We start from the raw sequence: 24198 nt of genomic DNA, 5'->3' as shown, positions 1-24198 counted from the left end.
AAAAAAAAATCCAGACCAGAAAAACATTCCTCAGACCAGTCAGGTTCAAGAGGTACCTGGGCTGTACTCTGCCCTAAAGTCCAAGCCTAAAATACAGGGACATAGGCCTTTCTGATAAAACAGCATTTTTAAAAAATGAGCATCTGTACATGGATTGCACATAAGTATACCATGTGGATTTCCAAAATAAATCACCACCAGGGTTAACCCACTACACCTGTCCAGTGTAAAATACAACCCCTGGTATAAAATACTAACAAGATTGCACACGACATTGCTAGTCTAGTGTCACAGTATCTATGCATGTCTGTATTCACCTATTTGTTCTCTTTTGTGACCCAATAACTTCAGAATCCACAGGCTAATTCCAACCATATTTGAGAGAGGCCTCAGAAATACTCAATTCTTACAACGTTCATGAAGAAAGAGGCTTGGATATACATGCTGCTTTAGCGAACCCTCTAAATCAAAACTTGTAGTGTGAGTTTGGCTCTTTAAATGCCTTAATCAGGGGAAAAGACTCAAATGAGAACTTACACCTTCTTAGAGATGGTGTGGAAACATACAGTTGAAAACAAATTATTTCATCATACTATTTATGATGCTATGAACCTGTCCTATGACCAACAGACCATCTCTTTTCCAGGAATAATCTTTAGGGTGACTGGAACTGCCTATCTCAAAATAATGAAGTAGAACTAGAAAAGATAAAGAGAAAGGAAACAAGGATGGCCATCTCAATTCATAGATTAGGTTTTATCTAAGAGTCAAAATAGGCTAGATCTCTTCAGCCAGTGAAAGGGATGGCTGAAAAGATCTATGAAAGCATGAATGACACACAGAAATTGAATAGAAAATTATTTGCTAGCCATCATTAAAAGGGAACACATGGATTACCACATGGATATTTTAAAAGTAACACGTGCAGATGCTTTTCTGCAGGACTTCAAAAATAGAATTCAGTGTGGTAGGATGTTTTGGAGACCAAAACTTCAGGGGGATAGATAAATGCCAGGGGTACATATCCATGATCTGAATATAGAATTAAGAATCTCATAGTTTGTAATTGCCAAAAGATGTAACATCAAGAGGGAAAGAATACTTTTCCTTATATCCTTTGCACCTACTTCCACTAGAAGCTTGTTGGAGGTGGAATACAGTGCTTGTGGGACCTTTTGTATGACCAAATCCCTAATTCATGATTCTCAAAAGGGGTAATGTAAAGAGGGCAAGGCTGTATGGCTTTGTTCCTTAATCTCTTCATCTGCTTCTTGTACTGACTATTGTTGGATACGGAATATAGTGCTTGGGGCTTTGGGTATGAACAAGTATGATTGTTACAGTCTTCAAGATCATACAGGTTAAAACTTAGCACAAGTTTCTAAGGAAGGAAGCAAATTCAGCAAAAGTTTTCACTTGCAGGTGATGTGTGTTGGAGCTGTATACTCCGCCCAGTAAATCATATATAAAGTGATACCCTATCCACCTCTTCAGTTCCTTCTGCTACAGAAGAATCTGTTGGCAAGGTCAGGAATTTCACAGCAGGACTGGTCTCCTCAAGCAATAGATTCTATTTGTCCAGAGAACAGAGTAGGAAGACATTTTTTCTTATTTGAACATGCATAGGTAGCAGCTACAGAGGAGTTGGCCTTAATGAAAGAAATCATGACTAAGTTAGCTCTAATGAAAGAAATCAAGACCTATTTTTGTAGTTCTGCAATTCATGGGCTACCTCCCCACTATTACACTGACACGGTAATGGTGATGTAGTGAGTTAATCGGCAAATTTTTCTGCCTGAACAATATTAAAGGAAAAAGGTATTTGGTAGACAAGTTCTGTGCAGCAACTAAAGGAGGGCAGTAGCAGAAAAGAAGAACAAGCAGATGTTGGCCAGTAAATGTCTGTGGATTAAAAGTCCACCTCTGTACCTGATGGCCGCAGGCTGGTGGGGTCGGATCCCGCGGAATGCGTTTGTTACTCCTGTTCGGTGGGATTACTCGGTCTGTAACGGGGTCGTCGGCAGCTCTTTGCCGTCCCTCAGCACGGAGCAACGGTCTCTGCGAACGAGGCACAGCTATAGCCAAATGGCTCGAGATTCGTGTCATCTTACAATGCTGAGCTTGACGACGGTGTCGCCACGGGGTCAGCGCTGCCCGGAGACCCTCGGAGCGCCCCTCCCCCCGAGGCTGGCTTCCGATCGCCTCGGCGGCACTGCGGACAGCCTGCCCTCTCCCAGCTACCGCCCCGGGGACACCCGCGCGAAGGAGCGGAGCCGGGGCCGGGGCTCGCCCCCTCAGCGCCTCCCAGGCCACGGCGGCGCTGCCGTTAACGGCCGCCGCGCGGCCCTCCGCCAGGGGGCTGCGGCACTCCGCGCGCGCCCGCCGGCTCCGGGGCAGGGCCCGCGCGCCGCCCGGCTTCCGCCCGCCGGCACCTCCCCCGGGGGCGGGGCGGGCCGGCCGGTTGCCCGGGAGACGGGGTCGGTGTTTCTCCTGCGCGGCGGCGGCGCGCTGTCGGCGCTGCGGGTGGACAGGTGAGGGCTGGCGGCTGCCGCCGCGGAGCGGGCCCCGAGCGCGGCAGCCGGGCCGGGCGGGCGGTGTGGGCACGGCGGCGTGGGTGCGGCGTTTGGCGGCCCGGCTCGGGCGGTTAAGCTGGGTGAGGGCCCGGTTGTCCCGCGGGCGGCGGTTCGGTGGGGCTTGGCCGGGCCGCGCCGCCCTGCGCCTGCCTGCGGCCGGGGGGGGCCCGGGCAGCCTTCGGGGCCTCGGGCCGTTGTCTGCAGTATCCAGGGCCGGGCTGACGGTGTTGCTGGGGTTTGACACCGGTTTGGGGACTTCTCTAGTGTGCGCATCGCTGTGCGAACCAGCTTGTGTGGAAACGTGGATTTAAAACCCAGGAAATGCGGAGGCAGCGGTCTGTAGGAGCAGCAGACCGGTGGAAGACGCTGCCCTCCGCAGAGGGAAGGGAAGGCTTCGGGCTCGCTCATACTTCACAGGCTTTTCCCAGCTGGGACAAGTGCTGGAGGGGGAGCAAAAACAAGCTTACAGATTTTAAAAAAATATTCAAGTACAAAAGCAAACTACAGGTTAAGCAAACAAAGTCTTGGAGAACAAATTTAAGACAGCAGGCTCTGTAAATAAATAAGTATTTAAAGTTTCTTCTGCTAAATAAATTCTTGTGATGTCTTAAGAGATGTTGTTTTACATAGAAATACAGTCATGCAACAATTTGAGAAACTGTTTTGAAAGGCTTGCAAATGCAGGCATGAACTCAAAAGTCTGACTGAGATCTTTAATTGCTCGGAATGCTGTAGTACAAATCATAACCCTGGATTTTAAAATAAATAAAGACTATACTGTTCCTAATAATTGGCTTGACCACTGCTTGATATAGAACGTAAATACTTGGAAATTTCCTTTTCAAGCCCCAAAACTGGTTGTTTCAAGACTGTCTTTGTGAATCCTGTGTACTCAGTCTTTCAAAATCACCGTGCGCTAGGAGGTCCATTGCGTCTCTTTCTAACTAATAGTAGAGTTTCAGTCCCTTCTGTGTTAGGCATGTAGAGCTTTCTGGGTTTATCCTTCACTGAAAAAATTTGTTTCCTGCTATTCATAAGAGCATTTAGGACAGAGAATTCTGATAATAAACACATAGAGTAAACAATCAGGTGTTCTTGAAACTTTAGCAAAATCTTATTTTGCTTAAGTTATTCATAGTACGGCATATTTTCCATTGTTGTAAAGTAAGTTCAAATTGCTAACCTTTGCACTTCATAATTTTTCTGTAGCCTGTAACCAGGGGAAATTAATTTAGGTTGTGCAGTTTCTTTCCTGATTAAAGACACAACTGTATAGGTTACTGATCTATTTTGAGGTTTCTGTTACAGAGCAAGTGCATTGAGCAAATCGGTGAAGCTAACTTTGTGTTATCGTTATTTATGTTTTGTGTATCAGAGCTGTTCAAAAGGTTCAATTAAGACTGTAGTCATCTCTGGTTAATTGTTGTAACCCATATGGAGGCGTGGTGATCTAAAGAAACTGCAAAGGTAGTACGGAGTGTGTATGGAGTAATACAGATAATGCAAAAAATATAAAATGTCTTGGAAGCATTGTTTTACTTACTGATTTTTCTAGTAACTTACTAATTATTCCCCCGATGAGATATCTGCTGTCTTCTTCCATCTCTCTTTAAACGGAAGTGTCATTCTGTGTGTTCTATTACACCAGGTCTTGGACTCATTGTGTATCTCTGGCTATTCAAAGGACCCATAACACAATGATAAACTTGCCATTTGGCCATTTGCTATGTGGAATTTTTCCTCATAGCAAGAACGACATAAGAAAGTACTCGCTGAGTTTGGCCCACTGAGTTAAATGGACCATTAGACAGTATTTTATTTCTATCAGTGGTAATAGGAGGTAACCTAGGGAAAGCGATAGTTCGTCTTCCTGCAATCTGGCAGTCAGCTGATGTGGACAATAAGAGTTCTTCCAGCAAATCCTGGTGAAGATATCATGTGACATATTTTGCTATATAAAGCAAAAGTATGCAGTACAAGAAGAGAAGCAAATATCAATATAACATTTCAATTACAGCAACTGGCTACGAGAACTGCGAATTCACCAGTACAGGGGTATAGGCAGTTCAGTGACATAGTGTGGTACAGGCTAGCAGTTATTTATGGTAGCAGCTGAGCTGTGCTCTGGGCACTGGAGAAAGATGGCGGCTTTTCCCCATTTAAGTCCTATAATCGGTACACCCTGGCTGAAGCCACTGCGGGTATTTATTCCTTATCCTATTCTAGCACCGGTTAGAGAATTGCTGCAGTGTGTGGGATTTAATAGATTAGCAGTAAAGGCTTGTACAGTTTTGCCTTTTTTTTTTTTTTTTTTTTAATAGTTGTTAACAATATCATATGCTAGCTCTCAGGACAGTCTCAAGTGTGGGAACTCGTCTCTTCCAGTTCTTTCTGTCATTTGGTGGTGTTTTCATTTATGGCGATGACCTTAATTGCACTGTTACCTCTGCTAAAGCTCCTGCTTAGATTTTTCGCTTGACCTACTTTGTTCAGTTTTATATGGGAAGGTGTGTGTAAGCAGACAAGTTGATAATTAGTCATTTCTAAAATCTTCATCAGTGATGAATCTTTCTAGTCAGTGGCCAGTTGTTGAAATGGAAAACTATTGTAATCTTTTTTTCTTGGGCTGTATATTGTGTCTCATGCAGGTGAAGTTATTACTGCCTTTTCCCTACTTAATGAAGTTTTTTTGCTTAATGCTTCTACTGGCTAGAAGTTCAGTTCAGGTACGGGAACCTTTTATCTACTTTCCAGCTTTTGTGGCCAGTTTGAACCCAGCTGCTTAGTCTGTGTGGTATCTTGACTTAAATAACACTTCCGTATCTCTGGTAATTACTTTTTCCCATCATTTTTTTCAAATGCTGTATTTAAAATGTTTAAATCCATCTCTCCTGAATATGCTAACCAAATGTAGTGTATCATTACCTAGTTTAATGGTGTGAGGCTTCCTTCTGTGTTGAAAGTAACTTTCCTAACAGTTCACTGTACATCTTTTCATGGCCACATCCCATTAATGCCTTATACTTCTCCAATGGTTTATCACATCCAATTTTTGTATGGTTTTTTTCCCTCTCTCTTTGACTGTCTCTTCTGTCTGTTGTACTGTAGTTGTATAGTTTGTACTTGATTTCATGGTCTCTTGAAACCAATCATCTGTACGTACTTGCAGGGGTTTTTGGGGGGATAGAGTTTACCCCATCCCTTCGACTTGTATGTTTTAAGGTCTGTTTTGTTTCTGTCTTGGATGTAATTGTTGGTATTTACTTGTGCCATTAGACAACCTGGTTTTGCCTTTTATTCAGTAGCCTTTTAATGAGACATAAATTGCCTAGTTTATTGATAGTCTAAACCCTAATCTCTTTGGTTTTGACCTTCTGTATTCTTTCTTTCAATCTTGTTAAAGAATCATTTGCGGTTGTTTATGCTAGACTCGACTCACACGAACACAGTGTAGGTAAATCAAGGCCGAAGAGCACTAATTAATGCTAGTATTTTAATTCTTTTAACTTCCCCTTCTAGTTGTTACCTATTGTTTGAAAATACCTGCAGTGGGAGACTGTAATGATGGAATGAAAGTGAGTATGTCAGATCCCAGAGATCAATTCCATACCTAAGTTAAGATACCAGGAAATAAAAATTAAGAACACTTCCACTTTGGAGTGTGAGGTTAGTGTTGAGAAGACCTCTGTAATAATTTGTTACTAATCTGCAGCATGTTTTTTATATTTAACCTGCTGGCTTAACCTGCTGGCTATGAACAGACATTTAGTTCTATTCCATTCAGGTTTCCAGAGATTGGAGTGCGATCTTGTTGCAGTTAAAGAAGTTTCTTTTTTTTGGAGGTGATTGTGGTGTTTGTTTTTTCATGGTTCTTTATGCTTCTGTGGTTATTGGAGCACAAGGGGCCCCTGAAGTGTCTAAGCAAAACTGTTAAATTGACTGCTCTGTAAAAATCCTTAGGGCAGAAAATCTCCATGTTTTATAACATTAACTTGGAGGCAAACTTTCAATAGTAGATCTGTTTTTCTAATAAAGTCAGCTCTGTCTTACCTATGTCCAGCTTTAGCTAGTTTTGCAAATTTGGAAAATTATTATTAGCAGATGTGTGACAGGATACGGTTTGTACAAGACGATATACAGCTGGATGTCATCCACACTGGCTATCCAGCCTATCAGCTCATCAAATCTGTTAACAAGTACATACATGTGATGAATAGCATAGGGACATGACCAGATACGAGGGATTTTAAATACTACTTTGAGCTTCACAGCTAGAGAGAATTTTCTCCTTTTTTCTTTAGTTTTTTTTCCCCCCTACTTTCAAGTTACATTCTCTGTGGGCTTGTTTGTGCTTCAGATGCTGAATTTTTTTTCTGCTAAAGAAATTCTTGGTATGTTGAGTTAAATATACTGAGGAAGTGGTTTTGTTATTTCTTATATCTGTCATAGAAATGTACTTAAATGTAAATTAAATAACAAGTATTATTATGTTAATGTCCAAATCAGCAGAATGTAGTTTAAAAAGTGATTATTATTTAAATATTTCCTTTCAATTGTGTTCATTATCATCCCAGACAGGGATTTGCGCTATCATAATCTAAATTTATTATAATATAACATGTTTTTGAAGAACATGTTAGAATGGAATGACTTGGCTAGACATAGATAAATCCTGTGAGCATGACACAAATAACGTATGTAACATCTTTCTTGCAATATTAACTGTTTGTTGGCAGACTGAACTATCAGTTAGCAGCTGTGTGGTGTTTAGCTACCTGCTGGGTTAAATCATAACACTGGGGCACTTTTCAGCTTTCAGTACATTCAAATTTTATATGTAGTAATTATGAAACCGAGACAAGCATTTCAGTATAGACATAGCTTTATGAATAAGATTATAATTTTTCTCCATATATGCTGTGTGCCCTTTTTGTCTTTTTTAACCAAGGAATTTGAAAATCAGAGATATTTAACTTTCCCTTTTTTAAAACATTATTTGTATTCTTCATGGAACTTAAACGGAAGCATCTGGTAAGCCATAGTAACAGTGATACTGTGTATATAAACATACTCATTTATATGTTTTCTTAAAAGATTTTGATTTATTTTCTTAGAAAAAAAGGCTATGAAATTTCATTGAATCTTTTTTCAAGATCCAGTTACAGAACGTCCTTAGGAAGATACGTGATCAAGTCCAATCCACTGCTATTGTTGGCAGCTAGAGCCTAATCTCCTCCATAAACTGATAAAGCTCAATCTTAAAAGTAGCTATGTTTTTATCCTTGTATTCTTGTGAGAAGGTTGTTCTAAAGTCTCATCCTGGTCCAGATCTGGTGATGATGATGGTGTTGCACATCTGTTACTAACAGCTTATTGTAATCACTGTGAGGGTGGCCTGGCTATCCTGTATGTCATATTGTCCTGATAAATCCATACAGCTTGTTGGGAAGGGACAAATGAGGGGAAAAATAAAAAGGGCAACCATTTAAAGCCCTGCTTGTCTTTGTGCCCTGAACAGCTTGGAAAGAGTAGAGGAAATCTGATTCTTAACTGACCTCAAGTGACATAGGAACACAGAGATACAGGTTTCCTGTGTCATTGTCATGTGATTGCTTATTGCACAGCCTTACTGTAAAGATTGTGTTTTCATGTTTATTTCAGGGTATTTGGGTTCATTACATGCTTCATATTCTCAATATAAAGGTTCTTAAAGCACTAATTAATAAATAAAACCTGAAGCTTTTTAACTGAGTTCTTCACTGTAGCTGTTTAATGTAACGAGTTTACAAAATGTTATATAAATTATGAAATTAATGAAATTTTATACTCTTGTAATTTAAGGATTTTTTTAAAGTATTTTGTTCTTGGGGTTTTTTTGTTCTATGTTTAAGTTATAACAACGTTAACTCCTATAATGAGTTTTGTGGCTTCAAAATGTGTTAGAAGAGAAAATGGGAAGTTCTAGCATGTTAATCTTTAGCATATAGTAATTCAGTAGATAATTTCTAGAGCTATGATGGGATGTACTATGAAATAATGTCTATGTGGATTGACAGAGAATTAGTTTCATTACGGAAATGGGTATAGTGAATCTAGAGACAAGCTTACTAAAATACCAATTTCTGAGGTGTAAATACAGTCTATTAATTGAAAGCAATTCTTAATTTTGAATCCTACTTAATGTTACTGATTTTATCCTTTGTTTTCAAGGTAAACTATACATGTATGTTATATTTGGGAATATCTTTTAGTGTGTAGAGATCGAGGCCACTATATTTTTCGGCATATCCTTTCAGAGTCTTTTAAAGTCATGTTTTTGTAGAGAGCAGGGTAGTGGCGTACTCATAATAAGAAGATACCTGTACTGGAGTGTCCAGAAGTAACTCAACTTTCATATCAAATACAAATAGAAGATAAACATTGATTATTTTTTAAGTTTTTTGTAATTATCGACTTCTGTAGCACTGAACTTGAACCATGCATTTTAATGTTCTTATCCTAAAGCATCACAATTTGGATCACTTCCATTTTACCTTTCTGACTGGTTTAGGGTTTTTGTATTTATGCCTAGTCAATCAAACTTTGGGGCAAAGTATTCACCTGTTTTATCTGTGGTAATGCAGGTAGTAACCTCCACTAATTGTCACTATTTACACATTGCACATCCTTCCTTATAAGGAAGAATCATTAAAACCCGCTGGCAAAACCCAATTACTATCTTACTACTGCTGGATCATATCTTAGAGGAAATTTCATAGGGTTTAAGCTTTCTGTCCTGCCTAATGTCCACGCTTAAGGTAACTGAAGGTTGTCATCATCAATAAAGTCCTTACTTGGAATGAAATCCTCTCCTGCTGGAAGTTAGGAGAACTTTCTGGCGCTGGAATCACATTGATCAGTTCAATACTGAACTTTTTTGAGAATAATTTGGTTTAGGAATCCAAATAAGGATTAAAGAACATTGTATTGTTGGCCACATTGATCCATTGTCATTTCAGACAGTGTTCCTCGGGCAGTAATTCTGTGAATATGTATGACTTCTTTTGTCCTTGACAGATGATGCTCATAAACTTGAGAAGAAATTTCTTCTGCAATCTCAGTCAATATCTCTGAGGCTATACGTGTTACAAACCAGTAAATCTGAAAGGGGGGGGAATGTTTAGCATAGAGTATAGACCTTTTTTCCCCGGTATCAACACCTTATGTGAAGGATTCCTAAACTTATTTGTCCATTCTCTATATCCTACAGTGGCACATCACTGCTTGTGATGGCAGATCCTAGAATTGTGGTCGCTACATGCATTACGATCCTCATAGGAGTTGCTTGTGTGGCAAGGTGGAAATGCCTTATATGAACATTACCTCCTGTATGACCCATAAAGCTAATAAACTACGTACTCCATCAGTCTCCTTCATCTGCCTATTTTGTACTCTTCTCCTGAGTCAGCAAGCTTCTTTGAATCCCTGTAACTCACAGTTGTGGAGCTTGCGGCTGTGAGGTCTAGTGTCTCTGCCATTTATACAGCCTTCTGCTGGTGGGCTTGGTGCACTCACCATCCAGGCAGCTGTTGGTATACTCTGGAGCTCCCCAGTTCACCCCCTCCATCTCCACAGTGTAGCTTTCACCTTATGAACCATCTTTTGTTCCACTTCTGTCTTCCTCACTTGAAGTTTACCAAACAGAGTAATACAGGGAGAAGAAAAAAGAGAAACTGCCTTCTAGAAGAATGTTTTCTATCTCCTGTCATGGCAGCAAGATACCGGTTTTCATGACGCTGTTGAGATGAGGGACACTAGACTCTGTGAGCAGAGGAACCTTCCAGAACCATGGCCAGCAACAGCTGCTCTGCACTGCAGCGTTACACCTTGAGAAGGTAACACTGGCCGTAGGCACCCAAACCGTGGCTCTTTCCAGGTCAGAATGCCAGTGTAGTGACCTCTTGTGAGCTTACAAGACTGTAAGCTTGACCTGATGATGTTATGGCGTCGAGTGTTGCTCCTCTGCATCATCTGTTCCACCAACGTACAGGCTTTAATTGGCCTGACCAGCCCATAATTCTTGCTCTGCAGTCTCCCCCGTTACCCCCTTTCTTCCCCATGGCAGGGGTTTAACTGTCTGTTTACAAGGCAAGCTCTGCTACGGTGCAGCTGAGTAACCTTAGGTCAGACTGTGTGGAAAGAGTGAAGCTGGGAGAAATCTTGTGGGGGCCTCTATCCATGCACCTTCCACCTCGGGGCTCTAGAGCTGCACCGGAGCTCAGGCCTTTGCCCTGGTCTGTGCCTGAACTATGCCATAGCCACGCTGGGCCTGCCTGTAATGCCTTGCTGCTTCTGACCTTGCCCTGCTGAATTCCTGTCGTGATCTTGGATTTACTTTGGCCCTGTGAACTTACCTGGTGATCACTGGACTGTCAGCTGAACCTGGTTACCATCACTAGCCCTGTTCTGTTGTTTTTGAGTACTGAGGGATTGTGTCCCTCGTCAGCAAGATCACCCCCTGCATACTTTGTGGTCACCTTTGGCTCCTGGCTGCCATACTCTGCTAAGTAGCCTGCTTACACTGCTTTCTGTTGGTCTTATTGCAGGCAGGTAAGGGCCCTGCTCCGAACAGAAAGTCTCTCTCAGAGTCTAGACTGAGAAATAAAGAATAAAGGCTGCACAATTACGTGAAGGGGAGAGAGCAGAGTCCATGGCCCTGTATTGTCCAGCTGCCTCTCTGGCATTGTAGAAGTTGGCCTTCTCCTGAGCACACTGGCTCATTCACAGCCCTGAGACACAAACCAAGTATGACAGTGGGACTTGATGAGGGCTGTGGACAGTCTGGATAATGTACTTGAATATGTGCTAATACAACTGTGGATGCAGGAGGTGCTAAGCATTGGGAAGTGACCCAGAACTGCATTAAATCTAGAATGCTATTTTTGTATGCTTTTAGTTGGCTTATTTTGTGTATCTCACTTGCCTTTTCAAGTTTACATGGCAATGTAAATAAGGTGAAGTGCGGAACCCAGCAAGATATCTTGGGTTACTTTAAAGTATGCTCTTGGAATTATATGTATTTCTCTAGAAATCTTATATTACAACATTAATAGCTATTGCAATTTCCACCTCAAATGATGAGAAGATAATATTTGTGAGTGCTAAATAGTGACAGACCTTTTTGACTTGTAACATACATTGACAGTACTATTCTCGTTGTAGCATATATTTAGCTATTAGTTATTACATATGCGTAACAACCGTCGTTTCTAAAATGCAGTTACTGTACCAGTATGTTCCTTCTAGGAGTTAAGTCCTGACCCTGAAAAGGGTAAAATGATACTATGGCTGAAATGTTCCAAAGTTCCAAAGAGAGGATTGTGAAAAAACTACAGCAGAGGCTTGATCACAGATTATCTCAGATTGGAAGGGAGCTGTAAGGATCATTGAGTCTGAAATCCCTGGTCCTTACAGGACTACCTAAAACTAAGACATATGAATGAAAGCATTTTCCAGGTGGTCCATGAACTCTGATAACCTTGGTAGCGTGACCGCTTCCATGGGGAGCCTGTTCCAGTGACCAACCATCTTCTTGGTGAAGAACCTTTTCCTAACATCGAAAGTGAACTTCCCCTGATGCAGCTTCATTCCATTTCTTTTTGACAGCTGAAGAATTAAACAGTTGTTTCTGCATGAAATGAATAAGATCTGTTATATCTTTTTATCCCCTCTGGGATATTGCAAATACATTTATTGGGTAATTGATTGCAAGGCCGTATAGATGTCTCTTTTGGTCTGATCTATTAAAATTTCCTATTAACATTCAGTGCTTGAACAAAAATCCAGTTTTTTGACTTTGACATCATAATATGTTTTGTTGTCTTTAAAACTGATTGCAAAGAACACTTAATTAAACGTACCATCTGGGCTTTGGGTTAAGTGCATACTAAGTTATTTATAAAGCATTTAATAAGATTTATAATAAGATTAATTATAAACATTTAAGGGATGGAATACTTTGAGATTTTTCATATTTTTATTGTAATATTTAGTACATAGTTTCCTTCATCCTCCACTGGAGTATTATACCTATAGTATAATAATTTTTCCAGCAGTTGGAGGTGAGTGATGGAATAGGCAAACAAATGCAATGGACCCGTGATGCATTTGCATCTACTAGTCTTTCTTGTCTTAATTTTTCAAGTGTAATTTAGCACAAAGCTTTTTACTTTATTTACAGGTAATTTTAACAAATCAGTTTAAGCAGTTTAAGTTCCCATTGACTATCCTGTGATTATTTGAATTGCATCTGTACCTTTGAGCCGAAGGTAGCACCAGTTAATACAGTATCCGTATTAATTTAGCCCATGCTCTCCTGATGATTCTGAAAATGTGAACCATGGTGTTAGTCTCTTTTGAGAGACTCGTCATTCTAATAGGTTGGTATTGAGACTAGAAAATTCAGTTCACATATATTGTGGAACAGCTATAGGTGTAAACCAAACAGATTTGTTATTGTTGAGCTACATGTAAGACTTCGCTCAAGCTTCTGAATATATGTGCTATATATATGTGACCTTATAACAGACAGAGCAGCCTGAAAGCAAAGGCTTTCCTAAATGCGCCAGTATTAATTTATTTTAAACTATGATTTTGGGGTGTAACAAGCAGTAATAATGTGGATAGGATTTGTTTAGCAAATTGTAAAATTTTTGTTCATAGGAGTGGTACATCAGTAACATTTTTATCATTTAGTCATAGACCATGGATATAGTGAGGCATTTCTTCAGCTGTATGTATAAAGATGTCTGAATTAATCCTATATTTCCCATGTAGTTTATGAGACCATGCAGTTTTGTGTATTTTGCATTGTTTATGTTTGAGCCAAAGTCTGAAAGGGCAAGTAACCTGAAAAATTTCAGCAGTATGATGGGAAATACCTCTGTGTCCTGTTCTGTATGTATCCTTTCCTCTGGAGGACTGTATAACTGCACAAAAAAAATAATAATTATCTGCTAATCTGGGAATGCTGCTTCCCCTAAATATAGTGGGTTTCTTGATTAAAATTTTTATTATTTTGTGTGGTTTGTTTGTTGTTTGGTGGGGGGGGTTCCCCTTGGATGTCATTTCTGAGTAAGAGGTTGGAAAGGAGAAGTATTGCTGCCTGCCTTTATTTCCCCACTGTGTATCTGAGAATGTAGTTTACTTATACAATATACAATAGCCTTATTGGAAACTACGTGTGCTAGAGTAGGACGGGAAATGATACTGAATTGCTCTTTGGAAATGGTGAGTAGTGTTAACCAGTAACTCTAGATTAGTATCTGGTACTTCCAACTGTTCTTTTCTTACTTTGTTTAGTTTATTTCTTGATTAAACAATTGACTTCACAGTCTAGCTTTTGCATTTCTTAGGAATTTTGGGTAACAGCTTGTTAACCCAGTACAGAAAGGCAGATGTTGCCTGGGTTGTAGATTTCTCGAAGAAACTGGTGATTTTTAGGTCTGCATAATATCTGTTGAGGATTTGACAGTTTCTGCAACCGTGCAGTCAGGAAGATCTGTATGATAATGTCTCCTAAACGGCACAGTTGATGAGGTGTGCTGCTGCAGTACTCAGTTGTGGTGTGAACAATACAGCTTTTATTCCTCTTTTTACTTCTTGTTCTCATTGGTATAATGCACTGTGAAATCTGATGTAAAACTTGGGAGCGTACCAGAAAAAGATAACTAGCTGCAGAAGGAATAAATACAGTCAGATAAGTGAAACTCTCCTGAAGGAGAGAAAAGAAGCAGATGCATTACAATGAATTAGTGAAAATTAGACTTTTTAAATTTTCCAGCCGGTGCTGGTGCCTGTGTCTGAGCCCTTCAGGCTCTGCTGGCTGCTAACAATGGAGATGCAGATCTTTTTCTCATGCTTTTTTTTTTTTTTCTCTTTTTAAAAAAATGTTAAACATAAGATGTTTGGCACTTGCGATAATCGTGGCTCCTCCTACTGTGCCAGTTGAAAACCCTCCCTGCGTAACCAAAACGTAGCGCTCCCCATGATTCTGAAGGTATTTTACATTTCAATACAAGCTTTTGTGCACTGAACCACATTTCTTACAGACAGTACATTTGAAAAAAAGGAAAATAATTTTTATGGAGACTCAAACAGCACCTCATTTTCAGAGCTCAGAAGCATTGTAAAATGGAGCTTGAAGCACTAACCTGTTTTAATTTAAAATACTGGAATATAAAATTTAGTAATTGATTCAGTGTTGATTTCTGTTTTCCGTTTCAGAATCCATTACATGTGGCATTTAAATTGCTGTTGAAGTATTTTAGATTATATATTTATAAATGTAAAGCTTATTAATGTAGAATCATATCAGAGTTCAGATCTGATCTTTGGGTAGTTTGTTATAATGTTGAGTAAATTTTAGCACAGGATCATTGTACTTACATGTGTTCAGGTCCTTTAGTTTTTATTTCAACTCTGCCTTCTGTCATGGCTTGGATGACTTACATTTCCCACTGGTTTGATGAAGATGATTGGTATGAAGGACAACAACGAGTAAGAATTGTTTAAATTAATATTTTCTCTTTTACTACTTTTATATTTTTCTTCTTTAAGCTGCTGTTTACTATATTACTAGTACCAAAAGTAATATTCCCATAGTGGTGCTAAGAAGGGATTTTTAGTAGTTTTGATGAATGTCTTGAATCATAGATAAACACATGTAAAATGAAGTTTATTGCAAATTAATGTTGCTAACTGCATAAAAGATACTGGAAGTTTAGTGGCCAGCTAGTTGCATTTTTCCAGGTTGCATAATTTAATGAGTAGTAATTCTTTAATATGTAATGAGATAGAAATCAAACATTTAATTGTATTGTATTAGGAGGAATTAATGTACTGTGCATGGAGTAAACTAAAATAATTATAAACAGTAATTGAGTAAAAAATATTTGGGAGACATCAAATTCACCTAGGGTAATTTTCAAGTTATACATTGGATATCTGTATATTTTTATGAACATTTTTCCAAGGAGGAGAGGTTGTTACTATAGCAACATTTGCAGTATATCTTGGATTTTTTTAATGTTTATTAACTGCATGTTTTGGGCAAGCTTGATCTACTGCTGCTTTCATAGATTTATGGTGAGAGGTGAATATAAGTCACATTTCTTTCATTATACCAAGCTCCTTTATGTAACCATATATTTCTGTAATTTTTATTTCTCATTTTGATAGTATACTCTTAGCTAATGAATTAGAGATGCTACTGAAACATAAAGGCCAGGAGCTGCTTTAATTGTGTTATTGTGTATTACTCTGTAATGCCAGCTATATGATTATAAGTACTAAAAACTAGCAGGTTTTAATACTTCACTGTTCTCATTTTGCGTGTTATTCATGATATGACTGTTCCACATGTGGAGTTATCTTTTAAGAGCTGCTCATCAGGGATTCGGGAGTGAGATGTGTCAAGAGGTAACTTTATCTGAAATCAGAAGCATCTTAGCAATTTGCCAGCAGAAAAGCAATTTTCTGGTGATTGTGGTAGCTCTGGGCTGGAAGACGAGAACAATATTCTTACAGAGGCTTAGATGCTTTATGCTGAGATCAGACATGGTTGTATGTATTTCTTTGTATTACGTAACAGTATCTGAAGACTAGATCTCTGGTACCATACAACTAACCAATACTTAGAGATGATGGTTTTGTTACCACTGCTAGATAGGATGTCTTGGGTTGATTAGGTATGTAGTTCAGCGTAGCCGGTGATGTGATGTTAGAAATACCAGCATTTCTCCATGCCCTATTTCAAGCCCTAGTGTTGCTTTGTAGATTATCTTGTTAAAGTAGTACAGTAAAGGATATTCTAATTAAACTGCACAAGTAGCATAGTCAAGACAGTCAGAAACTCTCCTTTGTAAGACCTACCACAAGTTACTATTTTTTAAAGGTTAAATAGTTGGCCTTAGGTTTTCTAAGCAGGGTAACTATCTTAGATTAATATCTTTGTTTTTAATGTCAAGTGTTTGTTTCTGTAAAATACAGTCTGAGGCTGTGACTGTGAATTCAAACTTTTTCCAGACTTCAGCAAGAGGTCCACAACTTCTTCCCTTGTGAAGCTAGAGATACTGTAGTTAAAAAAATTCTAGTAGCTATTTGACTCCGAGTTTATTGTGGAGGTTTAAAATGGCTGCAAACACTAGTAGAGCACTTGTTTATTTAGAATGATCTTTTAAATAATAGTGTTCTTTTGCTAGTCAGTGTCTGGATAACTGAGTACACTCATTTTGAACATTTGCTAGGTTATCGTTAAGTTAGGAAATGTCATCTGCAAATGTAGGTTGTAGGAGTCTAGCTGAGGTTTCTGGCATTTTAGAAGAATCTTGCTAAAATTCAAAGCCTTCTGCAAGGAACTCTCTTGTGTCTCGTTAATCTGATTCTCTGGGTGCCACAGATAGTCTGTGTGCCCTGAATTGCATACAAAAAATAGAAAAACAATTTGATTTTCACACAGAATGGTACTGCATAGTGGTACAACCTGATACTGTTACAAGCACTAGACTACCTAGATTAAATTCTCCTGGAAATACGAAAGGTTTAACCTTTGTTTAGAGCAGTAGGTGCATAAACCTATGTAATTATTCTACATTGTTCTACATGTGACTGTCATGATTAATATAGTCAGGTTTTGCTCATCTTTTGCCCAGAAGTAGTTGCTTGAAGTAGTGTGTAATAGTCTCAGTAATACTGTTTAGAGACCTACATTAGAAACTGCAGTTTGATTGTCCGTATAAAGAACTGAAAATTCTTTATCGTTTTGTGGTACTCCATGCAAAGTAGGAAGAGTCTTTGTTTTAAAGGAGTAGCTCAACTAATAATTGAGATATCTGGTTCTTTAAAGAGTACAACTGAAATACAACACCACCATCTGTATCTTTTTTTCTAAGCTTTTTTTTTCCTTGTGGGTCTATTAATATTAATGACAGCTGATCTTGGACAATATAGATATTGTCAGAATTTTCATAGTGTAAGATTTCTTTTCATCTTCTGATGTACTTACTTTTAAATTTGAGATTCCCCAGATTCATAAAGTAATAGATATAAATACATATAAAGGTAATGGATAGGTAGCATAGAATAGTACATTTCCTAAATTCTGAAATGCTCCTTCCAGAAACATTGAAGTTTTTGGAAATTTCATTGCTCTGTTTATTCTTAGTAATTTAAATTTGTCCATTGACTTTTAAGCTGCATATGCCCAGAATATTTCCAATTATCCTTTATTTCATGGGTCTGGATATAATAATCAGAATTCAATTTCTTAACATCACTATACTGTGCTAAATGTTTTCCAGCCCCATTGGAAGAAGGCTAGTATTAATTACACTTAACGTTAATACATGAGTCTCGGTGTTGTTGAGGCAGGCATAGTTACGATTAAGTTGGCTTCCACACTGTCTTGCACTTGGATGTTTCTTGGTTGGTTTGAAGGTGTTTGTGGTTTTAGCAAGATAAATTCACTGTCCATTAACTGGTGCTTCAAACTGGTCCCATCAGATAGAGTAATGAATTTGAAACTGTGGTTCATAGGTCACGTTTTCATTTCCAATGGATTTTCCCACAAAGATGGGTAAATATACCCAATGTTTTTAAGGAGACATCACTTTTATGTCACTGAAGAAGATCTTTAATTATTACATTATCATTGACATATTGACAAAGATACTGGTACCTGGCGACAATAGTCTGGATGAGATATAACAGTTTTATATGTCAAATATACAGGAGTGACAGCATGCTTTCCACATAAGAAAACATACAAACTTCGTTGGAAGATAGTGACAAAAGAATGAACAGAAGCAGAAGGCATTGCGTATAGCACTTTACTGCATATAGCTGTTCAGAAATTAGGGGTTTGTATGCACAGAAGCATATTGGTTAACAGAAGGCTACTGTATATTCACTTCTGTGTGCATGCCATATTGCATATGTACTCATTTGGACAGGTCATACATGATATGGACCACAATTGCTAACAAAATAAGCATATGCTGTTGCTTGTGCTTGATGGTTATAAATTTATGAATACTTAACAACATGCAAGCACACCTCTTCATAATTAAAGGGTGCTAAGTGATGAGTGTAAAGAGCTGTTATTATTCTGTAAATACCATTGTAGTATAATCAGGAAATACAACAAGCAATGAAATACGCTGAGTAGCTGAAGCAGTGAAAAAGGAGTTAGGTTAAAATTAAAATGGTGCCTGTTAAAGAGCTGCAGTTGCCAGGCTACTGACACTGCTGTGTTGTGCGTGTGGTGCGACACAATGCTCTTGCATCCTTTAGTAACTGCATTATTCGGTGAACATCAAGGTTTAGTTCCTTCATCTGTCAAGTAAAACGATTTCATTCTACAACCAGGACAAGATTTTGCATTTTGGAGAGCAGCAAGGTATTGGAATGAACATGGACATTCTTAAGTGGTTTACAAAAAATGATACCTATGCTAAGGTAGGGATTATTAGGCATTTATCTTGAAGTTATTGATATATAGCCATGTCCATGCAGTTGTTTTAAAATAATATTAACTCTATGGTATACAAAATTGAATATTTTTTTTTCTATATTTAGTAACAAGGAAGGACTTAAAATGTTGCTGCTCATGCCAATTGAAAAGAAAGGTTTTTGTTGTCCTCCCTCTTCCCTTCATCTCCTTGGAAACTGGGCATCCTTTGATAGCTTTCCCAGTGTGGTATATGTTTTTTACATGCGGAGTTTTTTTCAGTGTATGCTTTAGAGTCCAATATTAATACTGGTACAGTCCTTATATTGAAACAAAATAGTTTTTTAACAAAGTATGAAAAATCTCAATTATGTAAAAATGTGTGAAATCATACATATATTCAGTTATCCTGCATTTCTAGTTTTCTGCCAGTTTACTCAGGCTGATCTAATGAATGCTGCTTTCTCCTTTGTGCTATGAGTATGTTCAACAGGAATCTGTAGTGTCTGAAAATATTTGTAGAAAACTGCTTTAATGCAGAATTCTTAGAATAAGTCGGTGTGCCACACAATTGTAATTTCTTCTTCTAGATACTGTTGTACTGAATTTCAAAGTGAATGCTTTTTCTTAATTACTATATTTTTTGTAAAGCAGTGTAACTCATTACAGGGAGCAGCGAATATTAACAAGTTTAAAGCAGCAAACATTATTATTTAAAGTGCACATTCCTTTCTATAATACAACTCTGAATACTTAGATTTTTCCTATTTTAGTGTATGTTAAAAAGTTACCTATATGAAGAATCGATGTTTAATAATGCTTCTTAAGCATGAATTAACTCAGTGAAATAATGATATACCACAAAGCAGCATTTTTCATCTAAATGCTGAGTCTTATTTAGGAGGCATTTTCATTTGAATTTCAGACTCTTAAGAAAAATAGTACATTATCAAAAAATGATTGTTTAGTTTGAAGTTGTGAATGAGGCTTCAATTGGAGAATTTCTTCCAAAAAATCAGTTACTTTTTGTCTTTAAATGTAGAACCAAGAGAAGACAAATGTGTTGTTGTATTTCAAATACGGTGCTTAATGTGTCATATCTGGCAATGCTTACAGACATACATTTAGAAGTAGGCTTAAATAATTTTATAGCTATTTGATGACAATGATTTTTTGGTCATCATTACTGTAGCCTAAATTCTAAGCAGTGACATATGCATTTAGAAACCATTAAAATACCCTAAACTATGCAGGTGTCCTGATGACGTGAAGAAAATACATAAAAGACTCTTCATTGTTAATCAGCTGCGTGGAAAACACAGAGAAGAAAGCTCTATAGTGGAGAACTGTCTCCAGACCCAAAGTGCAAGTCTGTTTTGTGGTCATGGTAATTTTAAAAGCAGTGCAGAGGACCTTTTTGTTCTAGATTTCAACATTTAGGCTTGGAATCCTCCTTATTTGCAGCTGCTTAGTGTAGTATTTTCCTGTAGACTAGATTTCATGTAGTCAGGAATAACTTCTGTCTCTTATACCAAGGCCAAAAGGAAGATGTACTGAATATATTAACAGGATATTTTTTTTTAAATACAGATTACTGCACCATTCTACAAGACAATTTGTTGTTACTCTGAAAAAAACATATGTGAAATTGTTTTAGCATCTGTAAGACATCTTAACTTTACGATCAATTTTACCTGTAACCAAATGGCAAATTAAACAAGATTTAAGTTAATACTTTCTTACAGATTAAATTTCATCAAATCAGGAACCTCTTAGCTCCCATATAAGAAGGCAAAAGAGAAGATCTGTTCAAAATGAGACAAATCTGTGATTACTGTAAAATAGTTATCTGTGCATTCTTAGTGTCTACAATATATGTTAACTTTTAATCACTCTTACATGCGGTAAACCTACAAACTCAACCTATGATAATCCAATATTGTACATCTAATTCTCTTCTAATTCACTGGGGCTTTTTTAATGTTCCTTATGTTTTTGCTAACATATCTAGTCTTTTAACCATTATCTTTTCCCTGGAATCAAGAATGGAAACAGAGATATTCAAGATATTACTCTGCATTTTAGTAAGTTATGTAATCAACTGGATGACTGATTTCAGAAAAAGTGGTTGTTGGTGGTGCCAGTTATTTTTTTCATTGTGATTGGAAAAAGTCTGTAGTGCAGTTCTGAAATCAGAAATCTTTGGATTTGGGTATATATGTAATTGATACTTTAATTGCACAGAAGTGACCTCTGGAACTTGTAATTTACTAAATGGTAAAAAGAACACTAAGTGGCAAAATTGGAAATTTGGAGTCTAATTTTGGTCACTTTGCTGATTCTTTAAGAAGATAAATTCCTCTCTGTGGGACTCATGTCGTTCATAACGTGAGATGGATTGCAAATGAGCTGCAAGGTGGTGCAGTTTATAGAACTGTTCTCTGGAATCTCTAATGTATTTGCTGCAGAAGTCAGAAGAATTAATATCGTTGGCAGAGACAGAAAGGAGGTCTAATAGCCAAAGCACTACTCTGCAGCAGAGCTGTACCTTGTAACCTGTTTTTCTATATATTTCTGCTCTGTTGTTGTACAGTCTCCTTTACCAACATTTTCATTCAGAGGTTAAACATGGGTGTTTGGGGGTTTTCTAGGCATTTAGAATTTGGTCAGAACTATTAAGCACTGTAACTACAGTCAGTGATATCTTAGAGATGATTAGTCCCAGACATTCAATCTGATCCTGATCTGCTACAGCAGCACCCAAAATAAGTCTCTCTCTCTGTTTTTTTTTCCCTTTCACACCTTCCAAAGTAAGAGACTTATAATCTCACGGAGGTTGCTTCTTATATTTATTCATTACTCTTTGTCTACCAAGTAGATACCCCAAGCAAGAAAAATGGAAGATAAAATTGATCATTCAACTTCATTTTAATCCCTTGTATATATGCATTAAAATGATTTTTTAATTATTATTTATATAATATGCTTTTTTCAGTATTGACCAATAGGTTCCCTTGGCTATTATAGGTCATTATTACCATACCTGTACAAAGTTTTTTCTATATGCACCTTTAATATTAATGTGTTTCAGAAAAATATTTCCCCCTCCATACAGCTGATACCAAGTAGGTGAAGTGTGATCTGCAGGCAGCGTATCTCTCCTAGGGCCGTTAGACAGCAGTGCATTGCATAGCCAACCCTTGCACTTAACCAACAGTTGCTCCCTCAAAATACTTGATGGCATTTGAAGTCTCCTTTTTGCTTTTTAATTCCCCTTCCTTTCTGGGGCTTGAAAATGTACTAACACATGGTAAATTGAACATAACTCTCCGTGTCTTTAAAGATTAATAGTCTCATCTGTTTGACCTAAAGATCCCATCCCAGTCTTGGAATGGAAGGATATGAGCTCTTTAGGAAGAACAGGCACGGGAAAAGAGGAGGGGTTGTTGCCCTCTCTGTCAGCAACCAGCTGGAGTGCATGGAGTTCCACGTGGGGATGGATGAGAAGCCAACCAAGACCTTATGGGTCAGAATTAAAGGAAGGACAGGGACAGGTGATCTTGTAATGGGAGTCTGGTACAGGCCACCAAACAAGGAAGACCAAGCAGATGAGGCCCTCTATAGACAGGTAGGAGCCATCTCATGTTCACAAGCCCTGGTCCTCATGAGGGACTTCAACCATCCCAATATCTTTTGGGGGGACAACAGAGCAGGGCATAAGCAATCCAGAAGGTTCTTGGAATGCATTGACAATAACTTGCTTTTCCAAGTGACAGAGGAGCCAATGAGGAGGGATGTTATGATGGACCTTGTGCTCACCAACAAGACGGGGCTGGTGGGTAATGTGAAGTTCAAGGGCAGCCTTGGCTGCAGTGACCATGAAATGGTGGCATTCAAGATCCTTAGGGCAGCGAGAAGGGCACATGGCAAGATTGCTACCCTGGGCTTCAGGAGAGTGGCCTTTGGCATCATCAGGGAGATATTCTTCATAGAGTAGCATGGGATAGAGCCCTGGAGGGAAGAGGGGCTGAAGAAAGCTAGTTAATATTCAGGGATCACCTCCTCCAAGCTCAGCAGCAATGTGTCCCAACAAAGAGGAAGTTAGGCAAAAACTCCAGGAGGCCTGCATGGATGAGCAAGAAGTTCCTGGACAAACTCAAGCACAAAAAGGAAGCCTACAGCGGGTGGAAGCAAGGACAGGTATCCTGGAAGGAATTCAGAGAAATTGTCTGAGCAGCCAGAGGTCAGGTTAGGAAAGCTAAATCCCTGGTAGAACTAAATCTGGCCAGGGGCATGAAGGGCAACGAGAAAAGCTTCTGTAGTTATGTCAGTGATAAAAGAGAGACTAGGGAAAATGTGGGCCCTCTCCAGAAGGAAATGGGAGACCTGGTTGGTTACCTGGGACATGGAGAAGGCTGAAGTGCTCAACGACTTTTTCACCTCGGTCTTCACCAGCAAGTGTTCCAGCCACAGCTCCCAAGTCACAGAAGGCAAAGGCAAGGACTGGGAGAATGAAGAACTGCCCGCTGTAGGAGATCGGGTTTGAAACCATCTAAGGAACCTGAAGTGGGACGAGTCCATGGGAACCGATGTGGTGCATTTATGGATCCTGAGGGAAGTGGTGGATGAGGTGGCTAAGCCACTGTCCATCATATTTGAGAAGTCGTGGCAATCTGGTGAAGTTCCCACAGACTGGGAAACCTAACACCCATTTTTTAAAAGGGAAAAAAGGAAGACCTGGGGAATTACAAGCCAGTCAGTCTCACCTCTGTGCCTGGCAGAATCATGGGGCAGATCCTCCTGGAAACTACGCTAAGGCACATGGAAAATAAGGAGGTGATTTAGTGAAGCCATGTTGGCTGTCACCAAGGCAAATCACACCTGACAGATTTCATGGTCTTCTATGACAGGGTTACCAAGTTGGTGGATGAAGGAAGAGCAACTGATGTCATCTACCTGGACTTGTGCAAAGCATTTGACTCTGTCCCACATGACAACCTTGTCTCTAAACTGGAGAGACATGGATTTGACAGGTGGACTGCTCAGTGGATAAGGAATTGGCTGGATGGACACACTCAAAAGAGTTGTGGTCAATGGCTTGATGTCCAAGGGGAGACCAGTGACGAATGGCATTCCCCA

The 24198-nt window shown here is 38.9% G+C and overlaps 1 protein-coding gene across 1 annotated transcript in view; it reads left to right on the top strand.

Moving 5' to 3' along the window:
• Positions 1-2408: 2408 nt before the first annotated feature.
• Positions 2409-24198, top strand: part of WDR17 (WD repeat domain 17) — a 65241-nt gene continuing 43451 nt past the window's right edge. Inside the window, exon 1 of the mRNA XM_056326442.1 lies at positions 2409-2531. The gene's annotated coding sequence lies outside the window, so the exon portion shown is untranslated. The remainder of the gene's footprint in view (positions 2532-24198) is intronic.

The sequence above is a fragment of the Falco biarmicus genome, chromosome 1 (genome assembly GCF_023638135.1).
Source record: "Falco biarmicus isolate bFalBia1 chromosome 1, bFalBia1.pri, whole genome shotgun sequence".
Classification (NCBI taxonomy): domain Eukaryota; kingdom Metazoa; phylum Chordata; class Aves; order Falconiformes; family Falconidae; genus Falco; species Falco biarmicus.
This window is presented reverse-complemented; position numbering and strand designations above follow the sequence as displayed.